Raw genomic sequence first — 19,516 nt, forward strand, 5'->3', positions numbered from 1 at the left:
ACTGAACCCCGAATTGCCTGTATGAATGAGTGAAGGGCAATAACCTGCTGTAAAGCACTCTGAGTGCTCATCAAGACTAGAAAAAGCTCTATATAAATGCAGACCATTTACATCTTATTCCATCACCTACGCACACATGTTATCCTGCCATGTCTTTCCTCTCACACTAGCAAGGCAGTAAGTGGTCAATTAAGCAAGAATGGACGACAGACAGTTCATTCCAAGAATCCTCCTTCTACAATCGAGGGCTAGAAGATTCACTCGACAATGTGCCTTTGATTTGTTTTTTTAACAACAAATTGCACTTCTTGTTGTGAAGATCAACCACCACTGTTACTGAAAGAAAGATCTGACCAGCTTCAGGATGTCGGACTGCAAAACCTGCATCATTCTTCTTTACAAGATGAGAGTGTTTTTTTTAATGCCTTGCCACAAGGACACTAAACCCGCTGATGTATGTGTCACTCTCAATACATAACCCAACTAATGTTCTCTCAGGACTCATACACCCCTATTGTTTTTAAAAAAACCATTAAAAATAGCTTAAAGACAGTGCAGTGCTAATAAACATTAGCCATTACAGCAGACAACTGGGACCTTCTCCCAACTTATTAGGGTGACTTATTGTGCCACATGTTAATGAAGGCTGGACCACCACCTCGCACTATATCTGTAGATTTATTTTTTCTGCCAACGGAACAATTGCATAGTCCCACACTATTTCCATTATTGCACAAATTGGCGGTGTGCTGGAGTCAGGTCAAGAAGAATCCATCATTTAGTGTGATTGATTACAATCGGAGGTCGTTAAGTTAAAAGCTCATCTCAGTGAGTTGTTATAATAGATTTCGGAAAACGAAAGATCAAGCATGACAACAATGTGATAGGAAAAAAGGTTACACTAGCGTTAAGCAATTTAAAATAGTGTTTCGAATGGGCTTTCATGTCTCATATTGGTCTGATTGTTTTTAGAGGCTTCCTCACTCAACAAAATTGAATTTGAGGAAAAAAACATTCACTTTTGCTTTTCAAGTATAAATCACTTACGAGAGTCACTTTCAACAACATGGAAACACAAGCAGGCCCAAGTGTGTTCGCTTTCAAAAAAAAAAGAAGTGCCAGTTTGATTACAGACCGTGCTGACATCACTCACATGATTGGATGCAATCAATGTTTAGGTGGGTGTGTTGCACATTTGGAAAAGTCTTTATCTGTCCGGTGGATAACAAATGTCATTCTCGGTCAGTGCCTCCTTTGGCCTTCGGGTTGCCATCTGTTCAGAATTGTCATGAATGCACTCAGATCCCTGCCCTGCACTGTGCGCTCATCTTCAGGTTCAACAGCGACATCAGTCACTGCCAGCAGCTCGTCAGAACATTCCTCTCTCTGGGTTTTGAGTGGGGATCACCCTGGTCTTTCTGAGGCTGTGAGCGGGGAGGTTGTGTGTCTGACCAGACACTGCAGCGGCACAAACAGGATGAACTGAGAGGTCTTAACGTGGTCATTTAAAGTGAAATGAAGGAAAAAATATGATTACGTGACCACTGACACCATATCAGCTATCCCTAATACCCTCACACACACAGTGCACACCAGAAACAATGTGTGTAGATACAGCACAACACAAAAGAATGCAAACGTTTGTCTTGAATAAACAAATAGAAAGAATAGCATTTACTGAGGATTTTGGATCATGATCTGACTCTTCTAACTCTTGCTTTGTGGACTGACTTCAGCACACTTAGAATTCTATTTAGTGTCTTTGCAGTGTCACTGGCTGCCGCATAACCCCAAAGCAGAATATTTCCACCCCACTGCTGAACAGCTGGTGAAGTGTTGGTTTCATCAAACCCAAACGGTGGGTAGAGGATCTTCTGTCCAGCTCACTTGTTTCCAAAATGACTCTGACTTATCCAGATGTTGCCTTGCTGACGTGAGACGTTGACTGAATGACAAGGTCCCAGGTGAGGTTTACCTCTGATGACTCTTCCGTGTCGACCCTGTCTGTGCATTAACACTGCACAATGAACGGTGCAGAATCACAAGGCAAGTTCACAAAGTTTTTGTGGTTTTCTTTTACAAGTTTTCAAGGTGCTGAAATGTTGGCTCATACTACGTCGCACTTGCAGAATGTTAATTTGCATTTGAATGTCTGTTTCTTGCAACGATTGTTTCCACCACAAACATAAGAATTTAATTTGTAAATTTACAGGATCAAAATATCCTGTTCATTCTCAATGATCTACTTTGCAAAATCAATTTGAGGCTCTATTAGTGAATCTTAGATACAGTGAAATAAGCATGAAAAAGGACATTCTGAAAAGTATTTCATTCCATGCCTCCAATGTTTTCACAAGTCTGTAGTTACAGAAAACCTTCCTGTAAAAAACAGGAGTGGTGGTTGTTTGTCCTCATCAAGAGCCAGAGTTAGGTTCCATTGCTGGGTGACCGCTAAGTATTTATGACAGGAGCAGTGAGGGAAGTCAAGTGAAGTTGGATTTAAAGTGATACAAATGAATTAAAGGAGGAGGAGGAGGACAAAGTATGACACTGATCATTAACCTCTTGGAACATCAGTCAGAATCAATGAATGTTGCACAACTTTCACCTGTCAGTTGATTATTGTAATCATGATGAGGAAGGTAATATTACAAGAATAAAGTCACAATTAAGAATGAAGTTATAATATTACAAGAATGAATTTCGCTAAGAAAAAGTAATTATATTGTAAGAATAAAGAAAACTAATATTTTTAAAGATTAAACTCAAATTGGTCCACATTCCTCAATTTGACATCGGAGAGGGGTTGAGTCTTCATAAATTAAACCTCTAAAATTACATGTAGCCTGAAATTATGACTTGCCAAGTCTGGTAGTATCACAACTTTATTCTCAGAATATTAGGACTTTACTCTCAGAAGCTTCATTTAAGTGGCCCCAACACTCCCATATGCCAGATCCTATAGGGAAGCTGCTTCAACAGATGCTCCTGGGTTTCATCAGAGGGTGGGGACAAACAACAAATGTGGTTGCGCAGGTTGAAGGATTTGTAGTAAATAACTTATTGATGATGATGTTCATGATGTTGCGTGCACGGTTAAACAGAGTTTCTCACATAATTTAAGCATGGCTTTCTTTGAAAGGGTTATATAAATATTTACCTGTGGCACCAGCAGATTACCATGGCATGTCTAATCAAAGGAGCCATTTGTATCTGAAAATAGTCATGATCCTGCTAAATAATTAGCTTTGTGTTAAAGCTTGTGTTGCTATGACAACAGCAGCAGAAACATTTCAGAGTTGAAGTAGTGGAACACAGTCCCGGACACTAAACGTGACATTTCCTTTTGGACGTTAAAAAAAAATCTACCAGTTATTTTATTTTTTATTATAAAACTGAACAGATCCACAGAATCATCATCTAAAGACCTAACACATGTTTTTATGTGTTCATGTGTCTATTCAGCCCCATAAAATGATTCATCTTTGGTGGCTACTGTCAAGTCAGAGTTATTGATTACAACATGCTTGAATGAGCTAGTACCTCTGGTGTCAGTCTATTACTAATGTTACAATGCTGCTTGACTTTTAACACAATCCAAAAACCGTAACCATATAACCCCTGTTTCAGCTTCCTTGCACTGGCTGCCTGTTTATTTGAGGTTTGATTTCAAACTTCTTCTAAAGCCAGGCAGTGGCTGGCCCTTCCCTACATTTCGGATCTTTTATCTCCCTATGAGCCAGCATAGCATGATGCTCTGGTAAAGTGTTGCTAACCATTCCAAAATCAAGGCTGAAAACCAAAGGAGCCTTTGCCGTGAGGGCTCCTACACTTTGAAGCAATCTGCCAAAAGACATTAGACAAGCAGAATCAGTTGCCTGTTTTCTCTTTCTTCTTAAGCCACATATCTATACAAACTCTTCTATCGCATTATGTCCATGAATTTTATCATATTGACTGATCATTCATTTATGCCTCTGTGTATCCACATCCCGCAATTTTCCAGCACCCTGTCTCGATTCACATTTTACAGCTTGTTGTCAAATACATTTTGTCATATATGTTTGACTTTTCAATTTATTGACAGAATTCTACACGAAATTGCTGGCAATGCAACCCTGAGCCCTAAAAAAAGGAATGTCTCATTTCACAAAATTCACTCCTCTGATTCATGTCTTTATAGAAGCATCTTTGACAGCCAGTTCGGCTTCAAGGCTTCTTGGAAACATGTGCAACAGCATGGCACGTCCTGATTTGGGATTTTCTCCCATTCTGCCCTCTCAGATTCCTTCAAGCTTGATTGAGTTGGACTAGGGGGCGTAGAGAGCAGTTATCTTCAAGAATTTCCACAGATTCTCAATAGGAATATTTGGGCTATGACCAAGGTTTCTCAAAGACTTCAACATGATTGTCTGAAGCCTTTCCAGTTTTAATTTGGATTAGGGTCAGTTTCCTGTTTCAAAGCCTCAACCAGATATGTCTGTGTATGTGTCCACTATTCTATCTCTAACTGTGTTTGTGTCCTGATTCATGAACATGACTTCTCAAGGACACTCAAAAGAATTTGGACTCAATCAAGAGGGATTCTGCAGAGAAGTCAGTAAAACACTTTGCGCTTTCACTTGTAATTAATATCGGGAAGGAAAACATAAACGTGGTGAATTTCAGACCTAATCCTGAAGTCAGACTGAAATTCTGCTGCATGTTCAGGCTCTTTATATATTGGACATTGACAGGGAATTAAGACAATTGTCTGAAGGTATTGACATTTAAACTCTGAAAGCACCTTGATTGACCAACGGATTTGTTCAGATTTTAAGCAAGCCTGACTTCACCATTGTTACATGGAGGAAATGTGTCTATAGAGTAGTAATACAAACAAAAAAATAAATATGATAAATTGCCATCATGAGAAACAGCTATGGTGCAGCTTTATTTAGCATCATGCTAGTCATGCAAGTTTGGTTGCAGGATCATTTGTGTTTATTCATGATACCTGCACGAGCCAGTAAACACAACCCGCAAATCTTTGACCCTTGTCTGGAAAAGAGGAGAGGAATACAGGCTGAAATGATTGCATTTGCTGTGTTGTACCTGTGAAAATGCTTGAGAAGTCAAGGCCATCCTGTGTGGCTCCACAAGACCATTGAGAGGTGCCTACAGCTCGGGGAATTGAATAGTCTCTCCAGGAGCTGAGTCTAGATAACTGTTGCCTCCAGCGACACCATCTGCTACCTCAAGTTGGTGCCAGGATCTGTCTCAAGTTAGTTTCATTGCCAACACTGAATCTGATTTGCTTTCATTACATTGTGTCATCTGAATTTGTAAAGACCAGATGCTAAACAGAGACTCAGTCGCAGAAATCAGACAGGGCATACAGACACAAATCTAGTTTAATGATCGGATCAGGTCAGTAACCAGAAAATCAGTCCATGCAGCATAGGTACAGATGGTAAGGCAGACAATCCCAAATCAGCAAAACACTTCAAACTTCAAACGTCAACGTTACACTAGGGCTAGGCAGGCTCGGACAAACTAAGACAAGGCAAAGGGCCATAAACACAAACATGATTCCAAGAGAAACTAACACTGGAATGAAAGACATGCAGGTACAAGACAATCTGGCAACAAGGAAGTGAAAAGCTGGGGTTTAAATGCACTGAACCCAATTAGCAAACTAAAAACATATGACTGAGTAAAGAGACACAAGTAAACACATGAGGTAATCAAGGGAGGAAGTAACATAACAGATGCAGGAGGGGGTTTCAAAATTAAACAGGAAGTGAGTTAAAAAATGATGAATTGTCACTGAATTTCTTTGAGTACTAATGATATACAGTATGTAAGATACATTCATATAAGACAATTCTTCATGTTGTTTGCACAGCCTACAGTCACCAATCACAGTTTACCTCATAGATAAGACTATGTCTCAACTCGAGTGAGACAAACTACTGAAAAAAAAAAAAAAGATGGGGGGAGGGGGACATAGAAACCTCAGAGAGCCACATGTGAAGTCTCCCTCACCCAGGGTGTACAACAGACGATACATTCAACACAGCACGTCAACAAAATAATGAGAACATTAATGGGACAAGACATTGTCTAACATAAAAAGAGAGGTGTATCAATGCATTTCCTCTCCAGAAAAGGTTTGACAGAAAAGAAGGCAGCAGTAATCATAATGACAGCGATATTGCAGGTAATGGAAGAATATGTTGGCAGTCATGTTGTATATCTAAGCAATCTAGTTGTAATCATAATCCCAAATCTGCTGCCAGCACGATGCATGATCCACAATCCATCATGTGGCCACAGCAGCAATCGTATATCTGCAACGATAAAGCACAAGGACTCCGGGAAGTCAAGTCAGTAACATGTACTGAGGAGACATATGTGTATAAGTCCATATGGGTATTGGCACATGTTTGTGTATAACATAATATAACTACATTCTAATTTATTAATAGGGAAAAAAGAAATGCAGGCACTGTCTATTTCGACAAATAATGTTTATGCACACTTTCAACACTCACACCAGCTTTAAATACAATAAACAACTTGCGGCTAATATTTCCATAAATACTGATGTGTTGTTGTTTGTCATAGGTGAAATTTTTATTTTTGTGTATGTATTCTTTCCTCCAGTGTCATACATTTTCATATCATATGATAATTTATTTGCAGACTACTGAAACCTAATGGACTTGAATTAAAACAATGATTTTACATTCATATTTAAAGTTCATATGGAATTAAAGGGTGAAGAAATTGTTTTTAATAACATAATAATATTAATGACAATTTATTTGTATTTTTTTTAATGATTAGGTTCTTCCTAAAGCCAGAAACATGAGCACAACAATCAATCTATCGTGAACAGTTTTCAGAATTATTATCTACCGAGCAGAAAACACTGTGTGATAGTGCTCTGCAATTTAAGGAGCAGCTGCTGGTATTTTCAGAAGTGATTTTTAACCCTGGTGTTCTGTTTGACCTTGATTCTGAAGTGATGACATGTTTCGAGTATTGCACCGGAAATCTACCATTACTTCTGTTTGGGCACAAGCCACCTGCAAAAAAAGATGCTCATCTGCTCTAAATGTGTGAGTGCTACTGACAGTACCATGTAAAACATTATAGTGGAACCAGTTGTTCCTCTAAGATAATCTAAAAATATAGATTGTTTTTATTTCAATTTCATTTAACTTTAAATATGTATTTATTTACATTTTGTAATTTTGATGATTGAAATCCAGTTGAAGCCAAAAACTGAGTCTGGTTCTGCTCAAGGTCTCTTCCTGTAAAAAAGGGAGGGTCTTTATTTGGCCACAGTTGCCAGTGTTTGCTTGTTTTGTGAACTGTTGGGTTTCTCTATAAAATTGTGAGGTCTCTACCTTAATGTCCCTTGACATGCTATTATGTCACGCTATACAGATACAGTTGAATTGAACTGAATTGAAATGGAATGAATGGGCTGCTGAGAGTTCACTCAATTCATTCAATTTGTTTTAATTTTTTTTTTGAGAAAAAGAAAAACTATATTAGTTCCCAGCATGCATTGTCTAAGAGCTCAAAGTCCACAGGGACTTTTTGTATTTTTGAGAAAAGTACTGTGATAGAAATTTTAATCCATGCAAATATTGTTTCCTTTCATAATAACAGAAACTGTGCTCAGTCACTTTATACATAAACTCATGCAACACTGCATGTTGGTTTTGTTCTGACACAAAGTGATCATGACAAGAGGAGCCACAGCTACAAGTTCCTCATGATCAATGAAGAGGTGACTCACCCAAATAAATAAATCATTTCTGTAGGACTCAGCATCTTTACATTGTTATCTGACAGTTTACAGCACAGTTATCGTGGATTTAAGAGAAATTTGACCAGGTACAGAATATGGGCTTTTAAGAGTTTTTTATTTTCTATAAATCTCTTAAAGTTAAAACTGTCAGTCAGTCAACAAGCAGGTTTTTCATGACACAGAGTAATGGGAGCTACCCGAATGGATAGGTGACCTGTGAATTAAACACTTGTCCAGTTAACAGGAGTTATGGATAAGTTTGGTAATTTATGCTGAAAGAAGGAAGGGGATTTTTATGGACTGTGCCAAGAGTTGGCATCACATGGGCTTTGAGATTTGAGATTTGGATTATTTTTTGGGGATTTTAGATTCTGGATTCTCCTTGGTGAAGAAGATGGCACGACAACACTGAACTTGAGCATTTTCGCATATGAAGTAATTGGATCCAACACTTTAGCTGAGAAGTAGACCATCCCCTCTTTGATTCCGAACACTTGAGTACACTGGTGGGTCTGGATTGTTAAACCCCCATCTTGCTACTTGGTTTTTGACTGACTTAAAGATTGAAACTTACTTGGCTTATTTTTGTTTACTGAAGCAACTAAACTGAACTCAATTAAGGAACTTGAACACACCCAAAGGATCCTGAACTTGAACTGTTCTGTACTGGAAACTGTATTGCAGTTAAAATGATATGCATTGGTTTTTTAATACTTGAACAGGACAATAACCAAAATTCAAACATATCAAATCATATCAATCAACAAAACAAATAAATTTACAAACATTTGTTAATAAACCTAAAATAAAATAATACAAAATATAACACCAAAATAGAAAGATAAATTACACATCATATCCAAACAGATTCAAATCACATCCCTAGGTCAGTGAATGTACTGCAGGTACAGAGCAGAAAAAATATGGGAGAGAGAGAGGCTCACAAAATAACATTCTCAAAAAAGGCCCAGAATGGGACCCACGTAGCTAAACATTCAGCTTTTCCACTGGAGCTGAATTTAAGTCCATCCAGCTTTAGGCAGCCCAATAAGTCTTTGACCCGATAATTGTAGGTGGGGAAGAAAGTACATTTTCAATTGAGCAAGATGATAAGTCTAGCTGTCAAGTGTGGCATATGCTATTGTATCAGGTTGGGGATGTGATATTGGACAGTCCACTGGAAGAATCCCAATAATGCACTCTTAAATGTGTTACATGTCTTTTTTCTCCTGCAGAGATTCTGCAGAGATTCTAGAATACCTCCAGTTAACAGTAACTTGTGGATCCGGTTGCTTTTTTTGTCTGCCCTTCTTTTTCCGAACCCTTCCTTCGGAACCAGATATTACTCGTGTGGGTTACAGAAATAAACAGGACAAATGTAATGTAATTAAGTGAAATTAATCAAACAATGATCTAAATCTAGATCATCCAAACTCAAACAGTTTATATGTTTAATAAACATTTGGTCCTCATAGAAAAAAAATTGCTCTATTTCTTTCTTTCTCCCTGCTATTTTTAAGATGAAACAAGACGTTGCACTGCACCAGCCAAATATTGAATACGTCTATACACACTACACTTTGTAAAATTACAGTGTTAATTTGCTCATCTGTGAATGAGGCAGAAAACCAAATACAGTGAGCAGACATGAGAGGCCTGAATCTTATTATTTCTGGGTTTTCTTTATAAGAAAATGAAAAGATACGAGAGAGATAACTAATGGATAAAATAAGAAGATGCTGAAAGAAATTGGTAAAATAGAACATCAAAACATCCAAACATCCAAATCAAATGAAGTTAGTTTGTAACTGCCATCAATTCTCAGTGACACACACACACACTTTTAGTAATGCAGTGGTTCTGAAAATTTTCACACGCCCCCCTTTGGTGAAGAAGAACCCCCCCCCCGCTGCCAGGATAGTGGATTTTGGCATTGGTCATCTTCACCGTTGTCCGACTTGCCGGCTCATTTTCTTTTCACTGTTGAAAAGTATCTGTCCATTTTGCCTCTCTGTCTCTGTCTCTCTCTCCGTGTCTCTCTCTCTGTCTGTCGCTGTCTCTCGCTCAATGTGAAAAACGAGTCCAGGTAAAACATTAGATTTACCGTGAAAAAAGAACAAAGAAAGGGCGCCCCCCCTCTCAGGCCGCCACACAGTTTGAGAATCACTGGCATAATGCATTCCCCAGCCCCTAACCCTAACTATCCAAACTAAGTGCTTAACCCTAACCTAACCTAAACCTTATTCTAACCCTCACCCTAAAACCCAGTCTTGACCCCCAAACAGTCCATTAAAGGAGGGTGACAAATTGAGGACCGGCCAAAATGTCCTCACTTTGACAAAAATGTCCTCCGTCCGTAGGTTAAAGGCTGAAACTGGTCCTCACAAACACACACGCACTCACACACAGTATAACCGTTTTCAGACATGACCTCCGGGTATAGTCTGGAGAATTGGTTACGGAGTTTACCCAGAGTTTGCCTTTCACACATGCACAACACAGTGGGAGCTTCTCTGAAGTGACTTATTGACTCCACTGCAAAGATAACGTAATTTTGTTTGCATCACCCTGACACAGTCTTCAGCCCTTATCACCGCAACCTCTCTTGATATTTTCGTCGGTGTCTTCAATGGCCCAATCCCATTTCACCCCTACTCCCTACTCCCTACCCATTAGCCCTTCCCCTTTTGCTTGTTCGTGTGTAGGTGTAGTTTTACCCAATTCTTGTTGGGATGAAGGGGAAGGGCCAAGTGTTAGGGCTGTACATCCCTTGAATATGAGATTTTTTAGACCCACACTTCAAACCGAGGGCTATGAGAAATCCCTAAAACTGCCTTGTGAAACTCCGGAAAGATGGGACCACAAACATTATATTAAAAAGTACTTTCTCCATTAATACAGATTTAAAAATCATGATAGTAATTGTCATATCTTTTAATATAGTTTGAATGTATTATGGTCATTTTTTTTCACAAAAACCTTGAAAAAAATAATCGCTAGCCTTTTGAGCCTTTCATTATGTCATTTGCGTTCACACACGCACCTCCTCTGCAGATATTATGGAGGAACCTCGGAGTTTAGTGCATATCTGAAAGTAACGTATGTGCACACAGCCTGCAGGAATCAAGACCTGAGTCAGAAAAGTCAAACTTCCTCACTGGAGCTCATTGAACTGAATACTGTAAGGGCTTGGTAATAAGTGGAAGTGAGTCAGATGAGTGTATCAACATTGTGTGTCTTCTCCTATCTGGAATGAGGTGACTGGACAATCAGACCAATACGTCAGTTCAGAGGGATTTCACTGAGGAAACCAACTGAACTGAAACTATGTGAGGATTTTAAAAAGTGAGGAGGACGTGTCCCTCAGAATGGAAATTATATCTCAGCCCTGGCAGCAGGAAACAGGAAGTGAACTGCCGTCACCTGGGCCAAAGTGTGACATGTGACAACATCACACTGAGATAAGAGATGAGAGCAATTATATCAAAGCGGAATCTGCCATTTAAATGTAGTCCAAAAAACATTTGAGTAAAATTATTAAAATTATTGTATTTGTTACGTATCAAAGCATAATATTCATTATCTGAAGGCACTTCGACCGGTTGGGGTGAAAGGTAAAAAAATTAGGGAGGAGAAGTGGGTGGAAATGAGGAGAGAGGACAGAGAGGGACCAGGAACAGTTGTGTAACCATCATATTTAAGCTTTTGATTGATATTGAGAAAACAGTTTACATACAGACATTCAGACATTGTATTAACTGTCCTTCCACTCTAGGCAGGACCCACTTCAGCAAAAGTGTACTCTCCCTTCATTATTGGGACAGGCATTCGCTGGAATCTGAGTACTCATTAAGGACAGCAGGGGGTAGAACTAAATCTGGTCCAAGAAAAAATGTCAACAAAACTGAAAACTATTTACATAATTTGTAAGGAGCTATATTTCACAAAACACTTCAATGTTGTTTAGAAGCAGAGTATGTCTTATCCAGCATGAAAACAGTTGATTGGTTCAGAGAGGGGGTTTGTGCATTGGATATGTGTACATTTCCACACAAACAACTTTAACATATAGAGAATATCATGCATTTGATACAGAGCCCCCTTCATTCCACACTGGTTGGCACTGAGACGCCCCAACACCAGAGATACAAGGATCTGTATCTGTAGATCATTATGGATACATGTGGTAAAATGATAACTTATGTCTCAAACATTTACTCCGACAGTGAAAGTAAGATATTATCAGTGTTATTTTTACACTGCTACTGACAATACTGACAATGCTGCTTCTATTTTCTTCTTATCAATGTTAAATATTGTAATTTTGTTGATGTCATTAAAACACAGCATCTATTGCACTTCTGTCCATCCTGGGAGAGGGATCCCTCACATGTGGCTCTCTGAGGTTTCTTAATTGTTTTTCCCTTGTAAAAAGGGTTGTTTGGTAGTTTTTTCTTACTCTGGTTAAGAGTTAAGGAAGGAGGATGTCACTGTAAGGGCTGAGAACGTGAACTGGAATCCAATAGCACAACTCAGAACACTGTGTCAGCTTTCCAAAAACAGTGGCTGTTTATTCCAAAAAGGGTTAGAGGAAAAGAAACAGGGCAGAGGTATCCAAAACATTAGGCTAAGGTTAGGTCGAATAATACAAAACCTGGACAAAAACACAAGAGAATATAACGCTGGAACTCTACGTACAAGACTAACTCGCACTGGACAGGGGGAGACGCAGACCATATATATACTAACTGAAGCAGGGGTTAACTAGATGCAGGTGAAACACATGAGGGAAGGGAAGGTAATCAGTGAGACACACGAGAGCAGGCATGAAGTTACCTAAAGGTAACAGAGACAAGCCTGAGTGTCAAAGTAAAACAGGAAGTGACATTTAACATTAAACAGGAAAAACTGTGTGTGTGTGTGTGTGTGTGTAACCATGACAGTCGCACCTTGTTAAGCCCTATGACACAAATTGTGATTTGTAAATATATAGGCTATACAAATAAAATGTGATTGATTGAAATTAAATATTAAACAGTACGTTGAAATCTCACCTTTAACTAAAATAAGTTCACATCCAGAAAAACTAAATCATGAGAAATTGTGGAATATTCTTTGGCAGTCAGTGACTGTGTAAAGACTTTGACCCACAGACGTCAGCTGACTCTCTGTATAGGTCCAGGTGATTTCCTCCAAGAGCTTCACTGCAGTGTCCTTCAGCTTTTTGTTGTAGTTCACTTTCTCTGCCTTTACTCTGCTTTTCAGCAGGTTGAATTCAGCTCATTTGGATCAAGATCAAATGACTGACTCGGTCAGACGATGATATTCCGCCTCTTCAACCTGCTTGGCTGTATGTTCAGAGTGATGAAATATCATCAATTGCGTTTTGATGCGTTTGCTTGAATCTGAGCATTGAATGTCCCTGTCGACCTCTGCATCCATCCTGTCAGCTGTAGTGTCATAATAAATGACAGTGTGCCAGTTTCATTGGAGCCAGATATGCCATAACGGAACCAACACGATGTTTGACAGATGAGGTGGGGCTTTTTGTCATGAGCTGTTTGTTTATTGAGGTAATTGTTTTCTTTCGTCCATAGAACTGTGTTCCAGGACTCAACCTGTGTCCTTTCATTGTGTTTTTATGAATAACAGACCAGTCTTTCTGTTTTCCGAGGCCTTTCTGTTTACCACGAGTTATGAACTTGCGGTATTTTATCTGTGGTTGCATCATGGTGAGCATTCACTTGTGCTCCTACAGCTTGTTGGCCATTTTTTGCCTTACCTGTTCCCAACCTCTTTTTTTAGAAAGTACCCAACAGTTGATTTTGGCAATCCATTTTTTAATTGTATCTTTCTCCTTCTCACCACTGAGCCACTTTTGGCTCTGTGTGCATGATCTAACTGCAATCTGTGCACTTATTGTTTCGTTTAAATGTCCAGTGTGTAAGATTTAGCTGAAAGGGATTTTTGGCAGAAATTGAATATAAAATAATCCTAGTGATGTTTTCACTGGTGCGTTTCATCTAAATTGTATTAGTTGTTGTTTTCTTTGCCATAGAATGGGCCCTTTACATTTAAAAATGTCATATTCACATGGAGGGGGGTCCTCTCCGTGGAGGCTGCTAACTAAAACCTTTTGAGTTTTCATGACAACTGAAGTTCACCACAGGTTCTATTTCCTGTTGGGAAGAGGTTGAAATGAGGAGTATTCAGCTGCAACATGAAACTTCACCTCTAGATGTCACTAAATTCTAAACACTGAACCTTTAGAAAAAGGGCTTCATCTTCAACATTGTCTTGGTTTGGTTGATTATAGTTGACTGTTTAGGTGTGACTGTTAGCCTGAATGGTTGCTTGTCTACTTGTGTTGGGCCCATGATATGCTGGTGTGATGGCCAAAACACAAAACCTGATTCATTTTCAAGGATCGCAGAATACAGTAGTTCAATGTGGCTTGCAGAATAAGGTGAGTCAAAAATGGTCCAGGTGAGCAGCAGGCTAAAAAAACAACAAAGGATCAAAAACTCAAAAGAAGGTAACAACAACCCACTGATGAATAATCAAGGTCCAAAAACAGATCATACACTAAACTACTCTGACAAACAGGAAGTAAACCACAGGGAGTATAAAAGCAAGGATGTTGGATTGGATACAAGTACTTAAAGTCTAATATGTGCATCACTTGCTTTATATGGAGTAATGTTTGCCAGCAAGGGTTGGGCTGATGGATGCTGATGCCGTCACGATGTTGAGCCAAGATCGTGATGAGCTGCTGGTATAACTATGTATTTCCTTAGAAAAAAGTTGGGTTATGTTTACGTTTGTGACACATTCAAACATTAAACAGTGGTAAAAGATCATCTCTAGAACAACAGCGTGGCATTACCACAGCTGAACCACAGACAGTGTTGCTGCTCTAATCTGTTAACATGGGCGCCAAAATTAAAAGCAAGCTGTTCTGCGGCTGTTTCGCAGCCAGTGTGCAGTGTGGCCCATCAGTTTATTCTAATTATTAGCCCATAATAGCTCCTTGCATTTGATAATTACATGGGAAATATTTTTTAAATCCTACTTGTTTACCAGTCAGTCTATTTGTATCGCAAAACTGATGATTAAACTAACGTACAGCAGAAAGTCAATGACCTTTCCCATTCTCTGTTATTTCCATCTTAAACAAATTGCCTTCTAATCAATAAATTGTTGTTATTAACCCTTTAACCCTTCATCCCCTCTCCCCCACGGCATCATATGCCAATTAAGTCATCAACGCCCAACCCTATTGCCAGCGCATTAAAATGTCATCACTTAACACAACAACAAGAAGGTTAGCTGTGCAGAGAAGTTGTGCTTAAGGGGACAAAGCGAGATAGTGGGAGGTTAGGTGCTGGTAAGATGGTGAGTCTGTGTGGATCAGAGACTTGTCTCATGCAGAGGTGGGCAGCAGGGATCGGCTGCTTGTCCAAAACAGAATGCTGGAACTAGGGAGCTGTGAAGCTGTGAACGTGTTGTCAAGGAGCTCTGAATAAACAGGCTGTGAGGAACAGACACATGAGGAGGAGGAGGAGGAGGAGGAGGAAGCCAAAAAGACATAGGAGAGCCTTCATGTGTGCTACTGAGGGGGGTCATAAGAGGGGAGGAGTATGCTTGCTGTGTGTGTGTGTGTGTGTGTGTGGCAGGGGGAAGAGGGCGAGAGCCAAACTGGTATCTGACATCTGGGCTTGGCGTGAGAGATTGTAGGGAATGGACACTCTGGAGGAGAGATCTGCCAGGGAGCTGCAGTCGCCACGGCAGCACACACAAACAGTGGGGAGCTTTTGGAAGCTTCGCAGCAGTGATTCTTGACGAGGATTGGGCACCATGAAAGAGAAGCATGCTGATACACAGAAAGCAGGCGTCATGCAGATCAAATACTTCAGGGAGAGGAAAGTGATTGGTGGACAACATTCGAGACGAGGGATAGTGATTGGTTGAATCCTTTCTAATCAATATGCAGCTCATTCACAGGTGACTATGACAAAAGATAGATATATTTAGTTTGTCTTATTTCTCTTATTGGAAACTCAGCACTGATAAATTAGGCCTTATGTTCTTCAAATGTCACTTATTACCTGTTCAGTTTCTTACCTCTCCCTCATGAATATTCACACAATCATTCTGTGTCTCTCTCTGAGATCAATATCGTGGACTGTATTTGCTTCTTGAGTAGAAGAATGCTATGAGATTAGGGGGGTAATGCATGCGTATACTGCAAGCTTTCACACATCTGCATTGTATTTGTAAATCTAACTCCCCTCTTCCTGTGACGATAACACCTCCTCAGCGTACTCCTACTCAACATTGATTAGATGCACATTGGGCCTCATCTGTAAGAGGGCATGAAGTTGTGAAACACATTTGCACTGCATTTGTGGCGCAATATTGCCATCATCCTCCAAACTAGAAGGTTTGCGGTCCGGTCCCAGTCTTCCCCATCTGCATGCCGAAGGTCCCTTGTGCAAGATACTGAACCCTGAATGGTCCCTCATAGAAAATAGTGCTGCCCATCGATGCACTGTATGAACGTGTGTGTGTGTGAATGGCAAAGCTGTACTGTAAAGCACTTTGAGCGGTCTTCAATACTCGAGAAGCTCTATATAAAATACAGACCATTAACCGTTTGGTTTAATGTGGGTAATGCACAGTGTAACCTGGTGACACATAACTCTGGTCCCAATGAAATCTCATGGTTTCAGTGTAGTAAAATGTGACTTTCAGATGAACAGATGAGTGGATGACGACTTTGCACTGCTCTCTGGATATGGAGTAGTTTTGTGTTTTATGTGAGCAGTCTTAAATTATGGACTGATAAAAGACATTCATTGTGGCTGACAATTTAATCTACATACTTGCCATAAAAAGAAAAGTTGAATTCCAGTCCATTCAGTTCAGTGAGTTATGTTGTATTGTCCATTAAATAAACTGTTTCTATTGGTTGGACATCTCAAGAGTCAGCAACGTTGAATTAAAGCTTTTAACCCCAATCTTAGAACATAAATGCCAGAGGAGGCACTTTTCTTCAAAAGTAATGTTTAAAGCCAAACTCCACTCAATTGAATGGTAACCAATTTTCTTTAACAGCTCATTGAATAATGTATCAACAATGAAGCCGCAGTGAAACTCAGCTCTGTGCATTGAGGTGGTTTTAAATAGTTAATTTTACATAATTATGCCTGATGCCACAGTTACTCCACTCTCCTAACCAAATAACTCTCAACCCAACTTTTTTAAAATCCCTGAACTAGTTACATTTGCATTTATGTATTTGTGTATACATGTGCTTTGCTTTGTAATTGTGTCACTGCAGCATATTTGGCCCAGAGGGAAGTTCCCTTTGATGCATGCACTCAGCACGCAGACAGCTGTTTGAATTTCTTTCTGGATTTACACTGGGAAGTGTAACAAAGTCTTTTTGCATTTTGTTGCTCAGAGCACATTATTGGCCTTGGATGAAAGCAGTGAGGGCTGTGAAGGTTGATGGCTGTCAGCCCATTAATCATATTTTCAGGGGGTCCTGTTGGAAGATGCTTCACTGTTCTTGCATGTCTCTCAACAGAGCAAATACACTGCCTGAGATTGTCAACATGGTGAACCAATCTCAATATATCAATTCAGATTAAATTTTTTTTTTACTATTGATTGATTGAAATAATGACTGCTACTGTTGGTGCGTGTGCTGCTCAGCAGGGTAGGAGGCTAATCTGGCCACAGTACTGCAAGTGACGGTGTTCAAAATCAGGTTTTTATCCTCACATGTTGATTGTAGCTATTTTACTACTTGACTGCATTGAGCATGTGTTACTAAATCAAATCTAACAAGCAGGTAAGATATTACATTACAACATTTACTAATACCAAGACAAATGCTGATGTCTGTAAACCTCCTTTCAGACTTGCACTTGCCTCCGGATAATCTCCTGACATTATCCGGAGGTAAGTGCAAGTGAGAATGTAAATGTCTGAATCAGTTGCTGTGGACATTCCCCAGAGTTTCTCCAGCCAGCCTGTTAGTAAGAATGTTGGATAATGTTGAAGAGAGTTCATGTGAGAGTCCTGAGGATTTACATTGAGCAAGTGGGTGTATTGAGGACGTTTCTAACATTACATGCTGTGCCACACCTCACTTGAAGGCTCTGGAGATTTCTGTGTTGTTGTGTAGTGTGGGATCTGAGAATCTCCTGCTGCGTTGTTCGTATGTGAAATGCAAACTATGGAGAAAGCCTGGCCCCCATAGTGCAGTCACTCTGCTGCTTCATTCCCATAGTTTTAATGGGGTTGGTTCAGGTTTTTGATTAGTTCTCGTTTCAGTTGATGTGAAAACAAAATATCCATGGTGCTCAGTTAATACGTTTTGATTCATCATGTCATTCCATGTATATAAATCTAATGTCTGTATTTTAGTAATGGGTGATTATTCAAGCCCAGTTCCAGATAATACAAGAAGGGAAGAGAAAAAAAGAAATAATCAATCTATCCTTGCTCACTGCCAGGTTTTCTGTTTCCTGGAACTAATACAGCAACGCCAAGATGATAGCATACATTGATTGACATCATCTGTTCTGCATGTGAGGCACACTTGCAAAGTTCTTCCTACATTGAAAAGTTTGTCCCATAACAATTCCAGAAGTTCCCTCTTTGTGCTGCACTTGAATTTTACTTTACTTCCTCCCTGAGTCCAGTTCATCCCACAGCAGCTCCACAAGGTTTAATCTGGAGAATGTGCTGCTCTTCATCATGTGAAGCCTCCGTCTGCTTCTCTTCCTCTAATGGTGTAGCTCATTATGTTGCTGTAGGATGAAGCTCCGACCAAAAATTGTCTATCTCTGTGTTACTTGGCTCTTTCTACTTTCTACAGTATATTCCTCATAATGCAGTAGAGTGTGTAGTAACACAGTTTGTTCCAACACTGCCTCTGTGCTGAGTGTTAATAGGTCATCAACAAAAGTTATGACACCTGACAGAACTGTGTGCATTTACCTTCAAGGCTTCATTCACCTCAATTACTGCAGACAGTGTAGTAACACTGGAGTCCAGGACTCTGACTAAAGTCCTGACTTGGACCTGAGCACAGAGGACTTGGTCATTGACTCTGGCATTGACTCTGTTTGAAACTAAGGCTTTTTGTCTAGTTTGTGATAGACCAAACTAATTTGGCATAAAATATGGATAGCTATATTAATACATCTGATATTGTACAGGGAAAGACACGTTTGTTAACCAAACTACAAGCAGACTCACATGCTTGACTACAGCACTGGCTGCAGGGAAGCTGTGAGTAAAGCGATGTGTTGTACGCATCATTGTAAACTACTGCAGTACCTGTTCTAAACTGGCCTGTTGGCTTGGCCTGTGGTAATGCTCAGGAGCCTATGACACATTTTTTTGTTTGTGTGCAGAGCTTTTCACATACAGTCCATTGTGCAGTCAATGATGTGTTTACCCTCACTGGATTATCTGCGATGATTTTATAGTGAATGATTAAAATCAAACTGAATTTGCTTCGTTACTTTTCACATGTGTGGCTGAAATATGTTTGAATGAACATTGCAAGTTCACAATTTTTCCAAATTGGGATAGTTCACCCAGAATTAAAAATGTACTCATCATCTACTCATCACTGTGCCAATGGAGGGGTGGGTGAAGTGTTTGAATCCACAAAACACTTCTGGAGTT

This window comes from Paralichthys olivaceus, chromosome 15 (assembly GCF_024713975.1).
Source record: "Paralichthys olivaceus isolate ysfri-2021 chromosome 15, ASM2471397v2, whole genome shotgun sequence".
NCBI classification, from domain to species: domain Eukaryota; kingdom Metazoa; phylum Chordata; class Actinopteri; order Pleuronectiformes; family Paralichthyidae; genus Paralichthys; species Paralichthys olivaceus.